Source organism: Camarhynchus parvulus, chromosome 5, assembly GCF_901933205.1.
Source record: "Camarhynchus parvulus chromosome 5, STF_HiC, whole genome shotgun sequence".
In the NCBI taxonomy this organism is placed as follows: Eukaryota; Metazoa; Chordata; class Aves; order Passeriformes; family Thraupidae; genus Camarhynchus; species Camarhynchus parvulus.
In genome coordinates, this window is record NC_044575.1 from 35,300,643 (window position 1) to 35,320,039 (window position 19,397).

Below are 19,397 nucleotides of genomic sequence, written 5' to 3' on the forward strand. Positions count from 1 at the left end.
ATCACCGTCTTTGTGTTCTTAACATTTTTAAAAAATAATTTGTGAAGCTATTTCTGAATAGGCTGATTGTTGGATATTAGCACTAGATGCATTCATGTTATTGGGAAAGAAGAAAAATGCACTCCTAGTTACTAATTTATTAATCTTCTAAAAAAATGAAGCAAGGCAGATCTACTTAGGAGACTGAGTTTCAGCCTTTTAATCTCATGTCTCTCTTGAGACTGAGATGCAGATAGGAAAACAGTGACCCAGATCCCCTTCAGGCTGTAGTAACAAGTGTGAATGTGCTCATTGTGTGACCAGGGACTTCTCTACATAATGATTTCGTACAAATGAGAGGCTCCAAACTTACACTTATGTATGGCTCTGACTAGTGTCTTTGAGTTGTGCAGCTCTGGGAGCATTATCACTTTTCATACTTCATGTGAGGTGCAGTTTTGCACTAGAGCAGCAGCTCCCATTCTTAGTCTCCCTTACTGTGGGAACAGAGGCTCAGATGACCTTGATGACAGGATGGAAAATATTCCCTACCTGACAATGTGGGTAGAAATAGGTGTTTAATGAGTTTAGGCAAGGAAGATTGTGTATAACTCTCACGTTTGCAATGAAACCTTCAGTTGATGGATTCAATACAATAAACTCAATAAGATCCTGATTAACATCCCTTTCCATTTAGGGAAACAGGATAGAGTTGGCATCAAGGTATATGCCCTACCCTTTACTTCTGACAAACTCAACAGTGGAATAGAAACCCAAGTATATATAGCTGTTTAATTAAGACACTCCATGCAAAATCTGGGACATGGGTTCCTGAGGTGGATTACAAAATCTTGAATGAGAATTAAGGTTTCCTTTGTTGTGTCATTACACATTGCTGATGCGTATCAGTGTTGAGAAAATTGTAATTTTGCTTTTTATGTATCTTAACTTGAAGTCTGTTTCTGGCTTATTTGACAGGTAATTCAGAATATGCAATTCTCATTTCCTTTGGTCCTTCACTATACCTCCCCTTTCTCTCTTGGCTGTTTGGGTAGGGAAGCTTGAAGCAGTAAGCAATTGCTTTCCTTAATTTCAAGGCAGAAACAATAGAGAAGAAAACAGCTGGATTATGCAGAGAAAAGGTCTGCAATAACATTTTATCTTTTTTTCTGTGTTTGTGAGTTTACTCCTGACTCATTTTCTTGAATATAATTAAATGGAAAATAAATCAAGGTTGGTCTCTGGCTTATTATTGGTCTTACTGAAGGGACACAAAACTTTTAAAAGTTAAGGCCATGCCTACTTGAATGACTGTGACTTGTTTACTGAAAACCTTGTGGGTTGTGCAGATGTTAGCTGTGCACGTAAACTGACCAAGAGGGAAAGCAATGGCAAATGAAACACTTCTTCCTTTTCAGGTGAGTATCAATCCTTTCAAAACAACTGTTGGGGTCCCAATGGAGAAAAAGAAAGACATAACATGTGTTGGAGAGCCAGAATGTAATTAAAATAAGAAATTAAAACTGGTAATTTATGCCTATCATTAATCTGAGTTGCTATGATTGAAAGTAGGATAAAGTAATTCTATTTTGATAGGAAAAAGTTATAGTCAAAGCCCTGTGCTTTTGTCTTGGAAACCTATTTGTGATACTTCAAAATGATCGATGTATTTGTGAGGTAATAGGGTAGATTGGGCTCTATCTCTGTACCTCCTCTTCTACTGATTTGTAAGAAATAGAAAGCAATTTTAAAGCTTAAATCTAGAAGATATCTCAGTCCTGGGTTGGGTGAATAAAAAAGCTTCATTTTTTTCTTTCCTTATTAAAAAAAATAAAAAAGGAACCAAAGCAGCTAGGTCCAGCAATCTTCCTCTAGACCAGCAGATTTAATTAGGAGGTTGCAAAGTTTGTGGGTGCTACCTTTTGTATTCATAAGATAGAAATTCCTTTTAGCATCTTGTGCTTGCAGTCCTCCATGTAAAGCCACTATAGTACCATTAGACCTGTGCAACAAATACTTTACACTCAGCCTGGGACATTCCTGTTGTAGCTGTCTTGCACCCAATCTGACACGTGCCTTGGCTCATGGAAAATAATTTTGGGGAAAAATTAACAACAGACTGATATTTAAAAAATAGCAAACATTCAAAAGTCAGGAAAAACAACAATTTTGTCTTAATTTACATATAATTTGCATATGCAAACAAGTAAACACATACAGCCCATAGTTAGCAATAAGTAGGCAGAAGTCTTTGTAAAAAATGGCCTGATATTTTCCCTGTTCTTTCCTGACCTCCCTCCCTCTCCACTCTCCTCTGTGTCCATGTTAGCTATGCTGCTGCTTCACTCCTGCCAGAGAAGTTTCCATGAAGGTCACATGCAGCCAGATGCCCTCTGGAGAGTCTGGAGCAGGAGCCTGGAAAAGGGTGTCTGGTGGGCACTGCCACCCCACCGTGGTGGGGCTGGCCCTGGATGTGCCTCCCTGATGTGCCCACCCCACCACTGCCACTTCCCAGTGTTTGGGAACAAAGGACAAGCTGATGGGCATGAGGCAGGAGTCTGGTATCAACTAGATTAGACTTCTGGCTTGCCAAAATGATGGGTCTGAATCTCCTCCTTTTCCTAAGAAAAATAAAAACTCCCTGCCCCTTTTCAACTCCATTTCCATAGCAATAAAGGTAGTGGAAATCATATCAAATAGTAATTAACAAAATAGAAATAGTTCCTTTAGGAAGAACTTACAGTGCTCAAGTTATTTGAACAGAATGGCATGCAGCACACCATAAACTTTGCTAACTTAAATGACATACCCTAGTTTTCATGTCAGTCTAACACAAATGAAGTTTCAATTGTGTTGTCCCCTGCTAAATTGTGAATTACATTCTCAGACACCTAAGAAAGTTTCAAACATTCAAAATTCTAGAGCTATCGCTGTTTGGTGAGTAACTCTTCATTATGGATCACTAGACTGGATTTGATACTGAGTCAGTTTGAGAGCTTTATTTCATTGTTTAGAATGACATAGGATTAGAAGAGAGAAAATGTCAAAAATGAGACCATACAAACTCAAGCCAGCACTAATTAGAAAGTCTAAGACATTTCCCAGATTTATGGAGAGACTTTAATTCATTAATGTAGGTACACAGTTTGTGGTAAGTGAGGCCAGCCTCATCCCCAATGGGTACAGCTGTGAGCAGCATTGACAGCAATGAGCCATGGAGTGCCCAGGGGCACTGACCAACCACCAAAGGGAACACAGGGCACACAGGTGCAATGCATCAACATGAGGGGTGTAAAAGGTTGGGCTAAAGAACAAGAAGGGCAGATGCTTGCAGCCTTCTGAAGCGAGGTGGTGTTACTCTGTATGGGTTAGAGCTCTCTGAAATTGTATGATGATGCTTTGTGTACTGTGGCTGTCTCAACTGTGACATGTGCTGTGACACATTAATCAAAAGGTATCAAAGTTTCTTCTTTCTTTCAAAGGTGGGTGGTGGCTAAGGTATTATTATAAGATATGTTATTGTTGTTATTTTTTCCTATGGTTTCTTTTGAAATCAGTAATCAAAATTTTTACTCACAGGCTGAAGTTTAATGGACTGAAGGGTTTTAAACAGTAGCACACAAATTGGACATTATTGGACATCTTCAGGGCATTGGGGCTTCTTGCTTCAAGTTGAGCTTTTGTTTTACTCTGGGCTTCAACATATAAAGTGTATAGGATCCAGCCTTTTGTGTACTTTCTTTCCTACCGTGTAGAAAGGGATTTCCATGGCTAGGGAAAGCAGTTTTTACCAGAAACTTTTCTCATCCAAATAGAACTGGCAAGTGGCCAGAAATGTGCTGGTGGTTCTTTAATTGTGAATTTTAATTTCCAGGCAGCTCCTTTTAGTACTTGTTCACATAACCTTTACTTCTCTCATTGCTACTCTGAGCAGAGGATGTGAGCAGGTTCCTGGTGCAGAAGGTGATGGCTACAGGCTCAGCCTCCAGCCCTCGGCCTTCATGAGGGTTATGGGGCGGGGCTCTGCTCTGCCAGCCTCCCTGCTCTACCTGGAGGCTGGCAGCAGCGTGGCCCACTGGGCACAGCAGCAGCTTGCCCTCAGCTTTCACAGTCTTCACTCATCTCTCTGTCTGATGGACAGATGAAAGGCAGGCTACTCAGCATGCAGAGGGCAGTGCAGTTTGTCCTACAGTTGAAAAATGATAAGGAGATTTTTACTTGGTTGGCTAGAAACTTCTTTGCCCTCTCCTGAATAAAAAGCCACCCCCCTGCCATTTTTTTAAACTCATTGTCATTCATTCAACAGTGTTAAATCTGCTCATTTTGAAGTATCAAGTATTTTTCCCTAGCAACAAGATTTTTCTGTAAGTGACAGATTGGATGTAGGAACAGGGTGGGGCAGAGTAAAAATATGTATTTCTTAAAATACTGTTCAATAACTACTGCCTTTAGAGCCTTAGTGTTAAAATCATGCTACTGACTGTTTATTTTAAGCAAGGTTCCCTTAAATGATAACGAAATTTGACTTATAAAATTTGTTCTTAAATTGACACAGACAATATTAAGTTTTAAATATAGAAATAATTTATAGCTCATACATCTCAATTCTGTATCACCATGTAGGAATCATTTGTTTAAAATATTCCTTACCAGCAGGCATGTACTAACATGGGCTCTAAAATCTGTGGCACCATACTTTAAAAGGCTGTTTGCATTTTGTCTGTTTCTTTAAAGGGCTTCCGTATTGTCTCGGACTCCCCTGGAAATGCAGTAAGGATTCGTATCACATCTCGGTTGCCATAGCAACAGCAGTCTTTCCCATAATGAGCTGCATCATCTGAACTGATGTCACAGCATCATGCAGCAGGTCACACAAGGCACCTCCTAGTATTGCATCTTACAGATGTGCCGTAAACATCAAAAGAGGATGATTTGAACAGGATATGGTAAGTTGCAAAATATTGTGCTGCTCTTGATTGCAGGGTTATTTTTTTCCTGTTTTATACGGTTTTCCTAATGTAAGTGTGTGGGTTTTGCCTTGTAAAATCATTTTGAAGAAAGATGCTGCATGGCTAAGTATTATTTTCAGGCAGATAGGCTAAGACAAAGGCCTACAGAAAATGCATTCAGTCTGAATGTTTAGACTTGCCTTTGCATTTGTGATAATAGCCTGAATATTTGAAGAGAGTATATTTAAATTTCACAATCCAATTAAAGAGGCTACTGTCTGATTGCTTAAATGGAAAGAATTATCTGTTTTCAATTCTAATGCCATAAACATAGCTTGTTCCTTTCCCTGTCTCTTCATTTAAACATTCTTATTATGTTTAGCTTCTCTTTGAACCTATTTTTTCTCAGTAGCATGAATATCACTTATTTACTTTCATTGGCCTTCCACAGCATGATAGCACAGAAAATGCTGTGCAAACCGGTGCTGAACGAGCAACTGGAACAGTATTGATTTTAAACATGGTTCAGTACTGTCCTATTTCTACTGGTGTTCTTAAAAAAGGCAAACCATAGATTTAATTGTCAAAAAATAACCAAGTATTTTGAAAGGACAGTAGCTTTTAGCTCTTCTACTGTTTTACTTTCTTTGATTCTGTTTTTAAAATTATAATATGAATTTAGTGAATTTTTAGAACTATCTTTAACTGGAAAGAAAACAAGCTTTTTTTTTCTGCTGCAACTGCAGTAAAAGGTGTAGCCAAAGATTCAAGCATTCTGAGGGGGTTTGCTATGAATAAAATAATAGGAATAATTAAAAAGGTTTCCACCTCTATCTTGGGAAGAAAACACATGTCTTTTATATTTAGAAAGTTGGTTAAAATAATGTCTACAGTATTTAGTAATTCTTTACAATGTCCACTATTTGTTTATATTGTATTAAGGTTTTGCTTCTGAAGGCTAGGTTTATTTTGCTTAACTTCAGGTTAATCTTGCTGGATGGTATACAACAACATTATTGTTTGATTTTGTATGTTTGAAATATTGTCTTTCAGCTGCTTGCTATTAGAAGGAAAAGATCAGGCACATGTCATTTTAATTGATCAGTATGTCCACTAGGAATTAGGGAGTGGTCCCTGGCTCTGTTTCTCCCTGTGTAGTTTATATTTCAAAAGTGCAGCAAGAAAAAAGCAACCACTAATTTTGTAGTGATATCAATATTTATTGTGGGGTTTGGTCCCTTCTATTTGATAAAATAATAAATGTCGTGAGACCTGACTGCTCTTCATAGGGGTGTGTGTGATGGGCTTGTCTGGCACGAGCTGGAATAGAGCCCTTATATCTTAATTAGGCAGTCTGTACAGAATCATATATGCTTTTTCTGCATGGTCTGGGTACTTCTGTTGGGGTTTTTTCTCCACTGCAAAACACAAAGCAAATGACTGTAAATTAATTATTAGAGTTATGTTTTATTTATTTGTGATACATTTTGCAGTATGAAAGTGGTGGTCTCCTGCACTAGCTGTTCCTGTTCCCATCAGGCAACCTCGGAAGGGATGAGTTAGCAGGAGGATGTGGGGGCAGGGTGGCACAGCTGATGTCTGCCTAGTGGCAGAATCAGGTGTGAGGAGAACTGGTGAGCAATGCCCCTAACGTGCAGCTTTAGGGATCATACCAAGAACAGTCAATGAGACATGGATGTAAGATATTTCTGGTTTAAATATTATGCTTTTAGTATCATCAACAATAATAAATGTATTTTCTTAGATTTTTAAAGTGACTTATTACAACTAGAATTTCTCAGATCAGTGTAAAAACTTAGGGGAAATACACTGGGTGAAAAAGAACAACTTTTGATGGTATTAATGGAGGCATGACCTACTATGAAGCCCTTGGTGAAGCATTTTTTCCCCCTAATAATAAGAATACTAACCATGTAGTTTTTTAAACACTTTCAAAAAGTTCCTGTTACTCTCTATTCCTCACACTTACAGCATTGTTTGCCCAGGGAAACACCTGCTAATAATGGAGCTGTGATGGCACTACTTGATTCTTGTTAATCTTGGCTAATTCTGACACCCGCAGAGTACTTTGATTATAGAATGCTTCCTGTTAATTTTTGTATGGGCCCAAGTGTTGCACTGAGATCTGTATGTGAGGATATGGAAAAGCGTGGAGTGATGAAGAGAGCCTTACTATGAAGAGCAAGCCTGATTGCCTGAGAGCATGACCAAATGTAGAAACACTGAAGATATCATGCAATTTTGCTTGTTGTTGAGGCAGATTCATAACTGGTGCAAGTGAGACAGCGTTTGACAGTGTGAAAATTGTGCTGCTTTCAGCTTTGTCTCACAGCTGGCCTTACACCTTTACTGAAGGCAATATGTTTCGTAAATACATGTATTCTTCCCTGAAGTGGCTGCATTTGGACAGTTACTCTGAAGGCCAGAGTTCTTCTGTATCTGCAGCATCATACTGACGTGGGGTTGGTGCTGGGTGTGTACCAGCGAACTGAAAGGATGTTACTGTTTAATCTTCACTTTGCTCTGAAGGGTTTTATTATATCATCAATTAACTGTCTCTTACATAGCTTAGCACTCAGTGCAGAGAGAAACAGAAGCTTGGTTCTTCCCAAAGCAGCTGTAGGAGCTGATGACAAGACCTGACCACAGCAGTGGAAGTTGGTACAATTTTAACACTTTGTCGGGTGGTTTTTTTCACCATACAACAATGCAAAGCCTACCCGGAGGGGATCACATGCCCTCAATGGAAGGAAGTTTTCTTTCTTCCCTAAAGAAGAGTTGAGGGAACCCTGTGCTTTGAGCTTTATCTTTTGTGGGTCACGTTACAGTAGCACAGTGGGTGGGTGTCCAGTGCCTCCCACCTTGACAGATCTGGAATGAAGCTGCGTTCAGAAACTTATCCCTTGAAAGTCCTGTCAAAGGAGATCTCTAGCAGAAGTGCTCAGGTATTGATTAGAATTGATGGCATTTCCAAAATCCTGGTGAAATATTTCCTTCAAAATAATTGAGAAATTAGAAATAATCAACAAAATTCCCACGCCATGTCCTAGTCTACTTGAACCCTTCTGTAAGAGTCACTGCTGTGTCATGAAAGAAATACTGACAAAATTCTGGGCTTGACTTTTTCCTGGTCTCTGCTGGCTACTGCTAGCTTCAGAGAAGGGCAGAATGTCTGAAGTTCCAGAGTAGCTTTTAAAAGAAAAAAAAAATAATGTGTATTAAAAGATATCATGTTTCTCTCTTGAAATATTATATTTATATTTTGTACTGTAAGTATGGCCCATGTTCAATAATGAAGTTTCTTTACATTTTGTAATGAGATACTATACTGGTGTTACTGGGACAAATTAATAATACACGAATGAAAAGATGGCATCAAGAAATCATCTTGCAACTAATTTATGTCTGAATCCTAACATTTCTGTGGACTGGATAGGGTAAAGGGGACTTTTACTTTTCCTTTCTATAGAGACAGACACTCATTAAAGTAGATTCTAGCTGCAGAAAATGAGAAAGTTGTAAATGTTGCCCCTATAATGAGTCACCCAGACTGGGCCACGTCTTTCCTGCCACAGGAAAGGAAGGAATCAATGCAAAAGCTGAGCTAGATGGAGAGCCAGAAGGAGTCCAGATTAGTGAGGGAACAGGACATAAATGGGTGGAAGTGGTAATGTGTGGGCATCATATCTGACATTAGGGTCATGATCCAGAGTTCGCCTGAAAAGGCAGCTCCCATCTTGGGCTTCTCAACCTCTGGAGACTTTGGCAGAGGGTAAGACAGACCTCAGCTGTGTTTCTAACCCTACCAAGCTGTTACTGTAGTAATTTTCTGTTTTGTCAGTGCTTAAAGGCCACCTGTACCTTGCTTGCTGCACAGGCATGTGTACTGTTTGATCCATGCTCCCGGACAAAGACCTGTGGAGTATTGTCTTCCTCATATCCAGTCTTATATTTTATATTTTTTGTAGATTTAAAAATAAAAGTACCTATCTCCACTTCATATCCATTAAAAAACCTGCCAAAACTGTGTAATAGAAATCCTTCAACTAGTTTGTTATGTTCATATTTATGTGTGTATATAATGTCAGAAGAGTCATCACAAAAATCACTCTTCGAGTATCAAAATGTGCTTTCCTGAAGCAAAATTTCTCTTTATTTTTAACAAGCCTTCAGAAAAGCTTTGGTTCTGAGGAAAAAAGGGAATAAATTAAAAACCAATCCAGATAGCTCTTCCCTTCCTGTTTGGTGCACGAAAGACAGGTTTCAAATATCTGACTCCTGAGTGCTATGAATCCCAGCAAGGCTGACTCAGCTTTTTATCCCTCCAAGGTCAAAAAACTCAGCTCAGTGTACTTTAGAATGTCTGGCATTTTCAGACAGGATGTTTCAAGCCAGGAATACTCTCTGCTCTGCATGAACTCTCAGTTTTCATGGTGTGTGTCAGGCTTGCCCTGGCAGACTTGGCCAAAATGGTATTGCCTCCTGCTTGTCCAGTGTTCACTTCTGGTGGCAGGCAAGGAGGGGTTTTCCCTCAGCTGTGTCAAGAATGTTTTCTAAGGTGCCTGAAAGTGGAGATAGCTTGTAAATATAAGGAGTGTCCTCCAGCCTGGGGGATAATCTTTGTGTCCTGAGGAGAGTATCAGCCTCAAAGTTACGGGTGGTGAATGAGCGCTGTGTATTGCATTGACACTTCCTTACCTTTGCCAGCCTTGCCAGCCCAGTGGCTTCTGGAACTGGTAAGAGCACTCGGGGCCAAAAATTGGCTCTGGAAGACTCGCTGCTCTGTAGGGTGGGGCAGTAGAAAGGCTCTGAGAAGGGGAGGCACCTGGCGCTGGGGGCAGCAGGCACAGAATTACTGACCCCCAGCACTGCTGCTGCCCCACATCCAGCTGCTTTCTCAGAGGCCCAAAGTATGCTAAGCTTTTAGCTGGACTCTGCATTCTCTCTTTGGCAAAGAGGTCTTTCAAGTGATGGTGATTTCAATGAAGAAATAGCTCTATAAAATACTTCTCTCAGCCTCTGTGGTACCGTGTCTTATGGGAGCTGACACACTTAGAAAGATAGCCTTTGTTAGCATGAGGTTGTGCTAAAAGAACTCCCGGCATTTGACTGATGAAGCACCCAGCTGCAATAATTAGTTCTGCTTGCAATCTTACTGTATATCTATTACTTTTGTATATGTTTTTTGTCTTTCAAGAGCTGCCCTGCACTGATTCTCTTGTAAGTTTAATGTTGTCACAGTTTCGCAGCTAGGATGCAGACATGAAGTTAGATATTAATATCAATTTTTTGCCTGTTTGGTGTGTGGGCAAAATGAAGAATGCTACTATCTGAATCCAAGTTTGTTTGTTCTCTGTGTGATTTGGCAACACTTTTTCTCTGGTATAAAAGCTTATAGCTGAAGCTTTACTTCAGTCTTAAAATGCATCCTGTGTATCCTCCATAAGTCCTCCTTGCAGGTTATCTTAGACTTGTATTTGTTTTCAGCTCCACTCAATTCCATAATTTATTGACTTCCTCTGTCTTACTTTCTCCTTCCAGCTTGCTGTTCCTGAATTGTATGACTGTAATTGCTCTCTTCTACAAGTTGTCATTCTTTTCTTATTTAAACACTTTAGAAAAATGTTGCATTTCTTCTGGATGGTTTCTAAAAAGTGGTTCATGAAAGTTTAGATGCAGGAAACTTGTTAGACTTCAGGGTTATTACTATGTTTAAAAATAACAATTCATCTCTCTACTGAAGCTTGGATAACCCTTACAGTGCTAGGGGCTGTAATGATTTGCCTGAGAAACAGGAAAATCTTTTCTGACTTGTTTGCCTTGATTTTCAGCTTAACTTGAGGTGAATAAATTTTTTCTTACTTTTCTTAAATATTTCCTTATAAGGGATAAGTAATGTGCCCAAGTTTCTTGGAAAACCTCTGGCAGACCTGGGAGAAAAAGCTATTATTCCTGATGCTTATATAGAAATTTAAAAAATTATCTTTTATCTGCCTGTCTTTGTGTTTTCTGGTTTGTGCTTCTGGGTTTTTTTTTTTCTTGGTTGGTTGTTTTTTAATGGCCATGGTTTTATTGGGTAAAGCTGAGATTTTAGTGGAGACCCATCATGAACTTTTGAGGGATTTAAGGCAAAAAAAGTTTTTTACCTGCTATAAACTAGGCTGCATATAAACACAAGAAGCATGGAACATTCAGGTTTCAAAAGAGGAGTATCTGCTTATCAGAGTGTTTTAGAGAAACTGACTCTATTGATTAAAATCAAACAAAAAGCTGCACCTTTGTTGCATATTATGTTGCATAAAAAGGGAAAAGTTCTGTGCAATTCTTGGTTTAAAAAAAACCACACCTCACAGAACAACAAAACCCCACATTTGTTTTGAAAGTTTTAAACCAGCATTTCCTTTATTGGCTGGGTAAGTGCTTCTCCTTTGTTTAGCAGATTGCTGTGATGGAATATTCTCTGCCAAGACATTTGATACAACAAAACATGTCTGCATAATAGAAAAAAAAAAGAAAACAATGTACCTACCAACTGAAATATTATGCTCATTAGGTAGAAAATTGGGAAGTAAGGACAGATGCCTTTTTTGCATTACATAGTACAACATTAGATGTTGGTAACCAAGCCCACCAAGACATGCTGTTGAACAGTTGATTGTATTACATTTTTTTCCCCTTACAATTATATAAATATATAGGTTTTGTATTTATTTGAGAGGCTGATAGAACATGTACAATGAACACAAACCAAAAAGAAAGGAGCCTGATATTGTCAAGTATGAGGGCTGTATAAAATTGTTGTTCAGCTGATATTGCAAAATGAGCCTTAAACTCAGACAAAATACTAGTTAATGATGAAAAAAAAGTAATGAAAAACTTTTCTTGATGCTTAGTTGTTGTCCTGAAAAGCTGTACTTCAGAGCTGAGTGCTATTGATGGAATAACTATGGTCTATTGAGAATGTTCTCAAGTAAGGACATCTTTCAAAGCTGTTGCATGAAGCTACTCCAGGCTGCTTACAGTTTTCAAGTGTGTTAGATCATGTTTAGCTTTTCCTGCTGAAGGAGCTAATTCCCTGGCCAGGGCTGTACTAATTAGTGTGTGTCCTTCCTGTGCTTTAAGCTTCATTGCTAGTCTCCTAAAACATATCATTTTTTTAGAATAATAAATCAGATTTAGATTGCTAAAAACCCCTCCCCTTAAAGCCCACAGCTTCAGCTAGAACAGGCTGCTATCTGTCACATTTCAGCATGTCTGCTCTGTTGCTAAGGCAATGACACAGCAGATATGTAAGTTGCCATTTTAAGGGTCAGCTATTAAAATCTGCAGAGTCTATTCTATAGATCCTTAATATGCCATCTAGTCTTATTCCTTCTCAAAATTTCATCCTAGGATCTTACTAGGTCATTAACAGCAGCAAGCAGGTTTTTGACATTAATATGCACAGATAACCTTTGAAAATAATTAGGGGATTTTGGGTTTTCTTGTATCTGGAGAAGGTGGAATTTAAATATACTCTGTGCATGATGTAAAAACAGTGTATCAGCAATAATGGTGCTAGCTCTTTCAGAAGAAAAGAATTTTAACTCCTGAAGTGCTTTGCACCTGTATACAATGCAGTAGCTTTTTAAAGTAAACTTTTAAATAAATGAAGAGGCTTGATTTTGTATTTCTGTGAATTACACTGAAAACTTCTGAATTATTCCTTCAGCTCTGCTTTGTTAGGCCATTTTGAGTTGGATTGGAAGTTCAGTTTTATTTGCTGGTCCCACCTATGTGATCCCTTTTCTTTGCTGTAACTTGTAAAGTCACTTTAATCAAGAGAGGTAAATCTCCCTCAAATGTCTCTTGTTCCTGTTAGGCAATATAGAGAATTGTTTGCCAGCACCTTGAGGGCTTGAATGGTGAGTTCTATAAAACACTGGTACTTAATTAGTATTTGTTCAAGTAAAGATCTTGGGTGTTCCACCTCCTGTCCTTGTCATGAAAATGTAGTGAAACTAGTACAAGGAACTCCTGGGTTTAAATGTTAGTGTAACTGGATAGAGAATAAAAGCTGGTCAGAGAAGTGATAAGCTACAAGAAAGGTAGTGAGTGGCCTGTGAACCAAGGAGACTGGAAACTGCTTCTGGCTCTGGTACTGAATGTGCCCCTTTCACATTGCCTCTGTACCTGTGCCCCTTGCTCATCCCCTGTGGAATGGACATAATGACGTTGGTTCCCTTTGCAAACCACTGTGTGTTTGTGCCAGGTGACACCACTGCCAGTTTAACTTGACTCACAGAGGTACACATACAGGCAAGTGGCGCAACCAGAGAGAATGGTGCAAGGGAACAGGGCTGAATGGAGAAGATGTGGGGTGCTGGAAAATGCCATGTTAAACCTAAGGCAAGGAAGGTAGCTTTGGGGATTTTTGGTCTTAGGTGAAAGATTGCACAGCAGAACATTTACAAAGTATATTGAAAACTCAGTGGTTTTGGCAGCACAAATTTACATTTTTAAGTAGTGTGTGCTCAGCTATGTTGGGTCTGCTGAATTGAAAATGTCAGCTGAATTCTACAATTAAGTTTAAAATGACCAGGCAAATACCTCTACTGGCTGAGTCAAAGTGATTTCCATACAGACAGAGAGGCAGCACCTCTGTAAAGCTGGATGCAATATGTGCATGCCATTCTACTTAAAAACAAATCATTAGTTTTTGTGAAAGGGGGACCTGCCTGCTTTTGCAGGATCTCCAAGGGATCCTTTCCAAAATTAGAGATTGATAAGAGTTGTTCTACAAGATGCTGTCTTTTCAGTTATTGCAGACACATCAAAACACCAGTTGTTGATCTTCATAGAACTTTATTGCCTAAGTTTTGTTCAGAGAGCACACAACCCAAACCAGCTATTGACAGATGGATATGCATTAAAATGAGATATAAGATACATGATGGGACCAACATCTGCTCTGAATTAGGCAGTCCCCTGGGTTGTAGAGATATTGCTCTTTCCAGTCTAATAAATTTTCATTTTTTAAACCAGAATAGCTGTGTCAAGTAAGCTAAGGGTGAATATTTCCAATTAATGTGGCAAGAGCTCAGGGAAGAGGAACATAGCAAGAAAGGCACTTTATGAGTGATAAAGAGTAAAAGTAGACCTCAAAATAACCTCTATTATTTTCTGACTCTCAATATAATTTAAAATCCACTTCAGTTTTGTCTTAGTCCTGTATACTGACATGTAGCTCTGATTCCTATATTCATCTTTTGAATTGTTAAAAATTAAATCTAGGGATGTATTTAGTATGTAAATTAAACAAGCTAGTCTGCTAAACCCAGCACCTAAAACTACTGCTAGACATGTGAACTCCAACAGCATGTTTTATTGAACTTTATTGAATGGTTTAGAAATTGAATTGTGCATTTCCCTGTGTTCTTACTGACTGTTAATTCTTGATGGATCCTTTTAATCTGAGTAATACCACATGGTTTTAACTAACCCTTAATAAATCCAGTCTATGGACAGCCATTACTTAAGCAAAAGTATGAAGATAAAATAACCTTTTTTTTTTATATTTGTCAGGTGCTTTCATTGGTATGGGAGAACCACAGGGAAGGCAGAGGTTATAGAGAACCTCAACAAACCTTCAGCCTGTGAAATGATATTTCCCCCAGCTAGATCCAGCCTGAAAATTATACAGTCTGAAAGTGAAATTTGATACCACTTGGAGCTAGGAAAAATGCCAGCTTGGCAAGGCTCATAGGTTTTTTTTTTTTAGCAATATTTTCCTAGACTGGAGGCGGCCTCAGGGGTTATAATTAGCCTGTCTTGGACTGATTAGTGTTGGGTACTTGAAGATCCTTGATCAGCAGAATAACACGTCCTGACAGCCCAGTGGAAGAAAGTCCAGCATTTGACTTCTCCCTGCAGGCAGCTGAGAAAAGAATCTTTGGGTGGAATAAATCCCTTTATGAGAAAAATGGTGGATGTACTGAATAATCAGATGTGGTTATCTCCTGGGCCAGGATGCACAGTGATGTATTCCAGCCTTTCAAATCATTTTACTGAAAGTGAGGAAAATGAAATCTGTGCCATGAGACTGTATTTAAGTCCTCCTTTTCTGATTGGTAACTCATAACTGCCAGCTGGGCCACAAGCAGAAGGTAGCTTTCTTTCTTCTTCTAACGTCTTCTAAGACATTACAGAATCAAAGTTAGATTCAAACGGGATGAAAAAGGTAATGTGATAAACCCCAAAATTCTGTGCAGTGACCTGTTAGAAAGCTGATAAAGATGTAAATATAGGGCATATCACCAGCCATTTGATAAAAAAGTTAAGGATCAATTAGCAACTCCATCATCTTGAGAGTCTGAAAAGTCTGATAATGTTATCAATCACAGAGTATTACACTTTTGGTGTGGTAATGCAATACCAACTATATCCTTTTTCAACGTGAGGAAAAACATTGTTCTTTAGTGAGATTATAGGAGTAAATGTACAAGGTAGGAAACGAGACTGATCTCTAATCATTCACTTGACACAGATGGGTGTTCACCAGGGATGTTGACTCCAAGTAACAGGTCTAGCACACAGCATGGAAAACTTGATTAACACTCCCCCCTCCCCCACTAAAATCCAGCTTCTGAGAGTGTTCTTTCTAATTTTAAGAGTGAGGGAGCTAACAAGGCATAATGGTACTTTAATGGCTCCCAGTGAGATAATTCCTGCAGCAGTGATGAGGAGGAAGGCTGTCAGAGTTCCCTTGGGAGCTGTGCAGAGCATGGGAGGAGCAGGGTCTGCAGCACAGCAGCAGCGAGTGGGATTCCTTACCAGTGATGATACTGCATGCTGATAAATTATATTTTGGAGCTGCTCCAAAGTATCAGCATTAGGTTATTCTTGAAGCTACCTTAGCACTTACTCCTCTCACAGTTATTTCTCTGCTGCACCTATTACAGGCATGCCAATGAGCCTTGCCTCAGGTGCTGCTCAGTTCTTGGTACAGATCTAACTCGACTCCTGCTGACTTCTCACGTTTCACTTCTAATGGAAATATAAATCTGTAGATCTTATTACTAGGGTCATTAATAAGCTTCAGGCCCAATATCTTCCCATGTTGTGTGGGGGTTTTCCTGTTTTCTTTTTTTTCCCTGATTCTGTGATTTCCCCAAGGAAACGGTCATGAAGTTGAACAAAGCCAATCTGAATTTTTGCAAGAAGTAAAAACATCAGAAATGTATGTGCCTCACTTGAGATTGAAAGGTTTGATAAAAGGTTGTGGGACTGTAAAGATTTGGGAATAATCTTGCTCCTCAATTTCCTGCCAAAAAATGAAAATGTTACTAGTTTTGTCTGTGAAGTTCCAGTTGCTAATATAGTACTGTGAAGCACTAAAGTGTTTTTGTGTACTGGAAAGCTGATTATGATCCGAGTACCAGTAATACTATGCAGGTAGGTTTTAAACTAATTTTTCAAGAAGCTAACATGAACATTTTTCCTTCTTGAGAGATGATAAAACAATCTTATGAAATTTTATCCTGCCTTCAATTTCTGAAATATGGTTTTAAAAGGGTAAAGTAGCCAAAATCTTCAGTAATGCATCAAAAGCATCAAAGAAGTGACTTTATTTTCTAAAAGGCCAAGTATGGTATCCATGGCTTGAAAGTAAGAGTGAAAAAATTACTAATTTTTATGTGGAGTGGGCTGTAATTTTGATAATGTCTTAGCATTTTATTGACTTTTGATTTTTTCTTATTTGAAATAAAAAAAATAATTCCTAGTACTGATTCTGAAAATAAAAAGTCCTTGATGTATAGGAAACAAAGTTTTGCACAGTGAATTCTTGACACTAAAGCATGGTGGTAAACCTAAAATGTGAATTTATGGGAATGATTTATGATAGCCCTAGGGAATGAAGTCCTATTTAATGACAAAGCAGGGATAACAGTGATGAAGTACACAGGCAGTAAGAACATTAGTGTCCAAAATCACAACTCCATCTGGTGGTGTAATTCAACCTGATTGTGGAGAGGTCAGCAGTAGTTACGGTAAACACCAGGGTTTTTTTGTAGAAAACAAATAAGCCAAACACAGCAGTGTGATCCATTTTGGTATTAGTGTTGTACTTCTGTGCTTGTTGTTATCAACATGGCCAGACAGACTTGTATATGAAGTCATGCACAGATGCACAAAAATGCCCAGGTATCTCCTCCCTACCCTAAATGCCCACTGAGAGTCTGAGAGCAGGCCTGCAAAGTCACCTCCCAGGAGCATGGCATATATGTGAGAGGATGTTAAAGATTTGTGCTGTGACCTCCTACATGATCTATTACAAGCTTTGTTGTTTTGGGAAGTGATCTTTGCTGCTAGAAATATGTGGGGAGTGCTAAACAAGAGAGTCAATATCCTTTAAGTATGCTTGGGCAGACAGGGAAGGAACTTGTGAGGAAGAAAAGAATTGTGCCCAGGGTGTGTTTGTGGATTCAGGGCTTCCAGCTCCATGGGAAGGTGCAGAAAGGCAGCTGGGAACAGTCTGGCTGCTGAGAGCCAGCAAGCCTCAGAGGAGGGGCACAGAGCAGGAAAAAAGGCTTTGGCCAGAGCAACCCCAAGTAGAAGAGGGGGAAAAATTGGGTTGCTGGCTACAAGAAGCCAAGGGACAATAAGGTAACAGCTGAAATAAACAGGCCAGAACTGCTGCTTGACAGCCCCATGGGCCTCAGCTCCTATTCAGCTCCTGTCAAAGTAACATGAACATTGCAAACTCCTCTGTGGCCATTTAATGAGTATGATGCACTATTTCTAATCATATTTGGAATAAGGTTAAAGAGTTAAAAAGTACAATATGCAAAAATATATCTGCTGGCTTTATTCTGTATGGATACAGCATGCAGAAAATGAATCAGCAGCAATTTAAGACCACAGTAATAATAAATTTAACTTCAGCTAAGCAAGCTCATTTTTTAAATCCTTGGAGACTCTGCAAGACGTTTTAATGGGTCCTTTGTGATGTGGATATGTCCTCAGTTTAAAAACTGGACTAAATGGTTTCTTTTGCATAACTTAGGAAGGAGCTTTCATACGGTAATGATTTTAGGTCACTGCTAAGCTAGACCAGATGTGGATGAATGGCTTAACAGTGAAATGCTGTATATCCCATTACAAAGCTTTTTAGGTCTATATCCTTACCCTCTTGGTAATAAGCTTGCAGTTAATGAGTAAGTCCTTAATACACAGTTGTATGTCAAAAGAGGCAATGGTTTTTGATGATGTTGAGGAAGCCAGTCATTGACAAAATAATTTGACAGGGTGTTCTGTAATTAGGAAAAACTTTGTGTATCATTGCTGCCCAGAAAGGTATTGTCTCCCTCTGTGTTTTAGAGGTCAGAAGAGAAACACATTGAAACACAAACTAAACTTAATTTCTGGGTGAAAAGAAGGAAACAGTGTAATGTAATGAGCTGCTAAATAGGGAATGAACTTTCTGAAATGTCAGCTGGAGTCTTTTAAATATGAGCAGTTTTTGTCTAAAAATAAGACATTATTGATTTTCAGAGATTAAAAAAGTTCTCTTTCTCTTGTCTGAAATATCAGGAATAACAAAAGGTAATTTATCAACCTTTCTGCTTGTTGATATTTAATAATGTAGAATAAAATAGTTCAGTTGTCAAGAACCTGCAATGATCATCTTGCCCAATTGTCTGACTGCTTCAGGGCCAAGCAGCATGTTGTCCAAATGCCTCTTAAACACTGACAGGCTTGTGGCATCAAAGACCAGCAGCTAAGAGGGCTGTTGCAGTGTTTGACAATCCTCTCAGTGAATAAATGCTTCTTAATGCCAAGTCTGGACCTCCCGGGCCCATCTTTGAACCATCAAAGAGCCATTCATTTGAACCACCTGTCCTGTCACTGAATACCAGGGAGAAGAGCTCAACACCTCCTCCCTCACCTTCCCGCTTCAGGAAGCTGTAGAGGTCAACGAGATGTTGCCTCTAAGCCTCCTTTCCTCCAAACCAGACAAGGCCAAAGTCCTCAGCTGCTCCTCATCAGGAATACCTTCTAGTCCTTTCCCAGCTCTGGTGCTCCCCTCTGGATGCATTCAAAGACCTACACTGTAGGACGCAGACCTGCCCACAGCACTTGAGGTGAGGCCTCAGCTCTGAGTGCAGTGGCTCAGGTCATGTCCCCTTTTGGCTGGCTGGAGATGGGTTGGATGACCTGAGGATGGGTTTTCCCCCTGGGCTGCCCGGGCACAAGCTGCTGGCTCACCCTGAGCCACTGCCAGCCAGCACCACCAGCCCTGACTGCAGGGCTCATCTCCAGCCACTCCTCCCCACATTTAAACTTGTGCCCAGTGTTATCCAGATTCATATTATATTTTAACTTAATATTTAAAAATATTAAATTGATTAGGCTTACAAGCTCAGAGTGTTGAAATCTTGGCTGTGTTTGGTGCTAGTCCTGTATTTG

The 19,397-nt window shown here is 39.3% G+C and overlaps 1 protein-coding gene across 2 annotated transcripts in view; it reads left to right on the forward strand.

The window, feature by feature from the left end:
* The first annotated feature begins 4,778 nt into the window (after positions 1-4,778).
* The window catches only part of AKAP6 (A-kinase anchoring protein 6), a 259,646-nt gene continuing 245,027 nt past the window's right edge, over positions 4,779-19,397 (forward strand). For both annotated transcript variants that reach the window (XM_030949026.1, XM_030949027.1), the window contains exon 1: positions 4,779-4,925. The gene's annotated coding sequence lies outside the window, so the exon portion shown is untranslated. The remainder of the gene's footprint in view (positions 4,926-19,397) is intronic.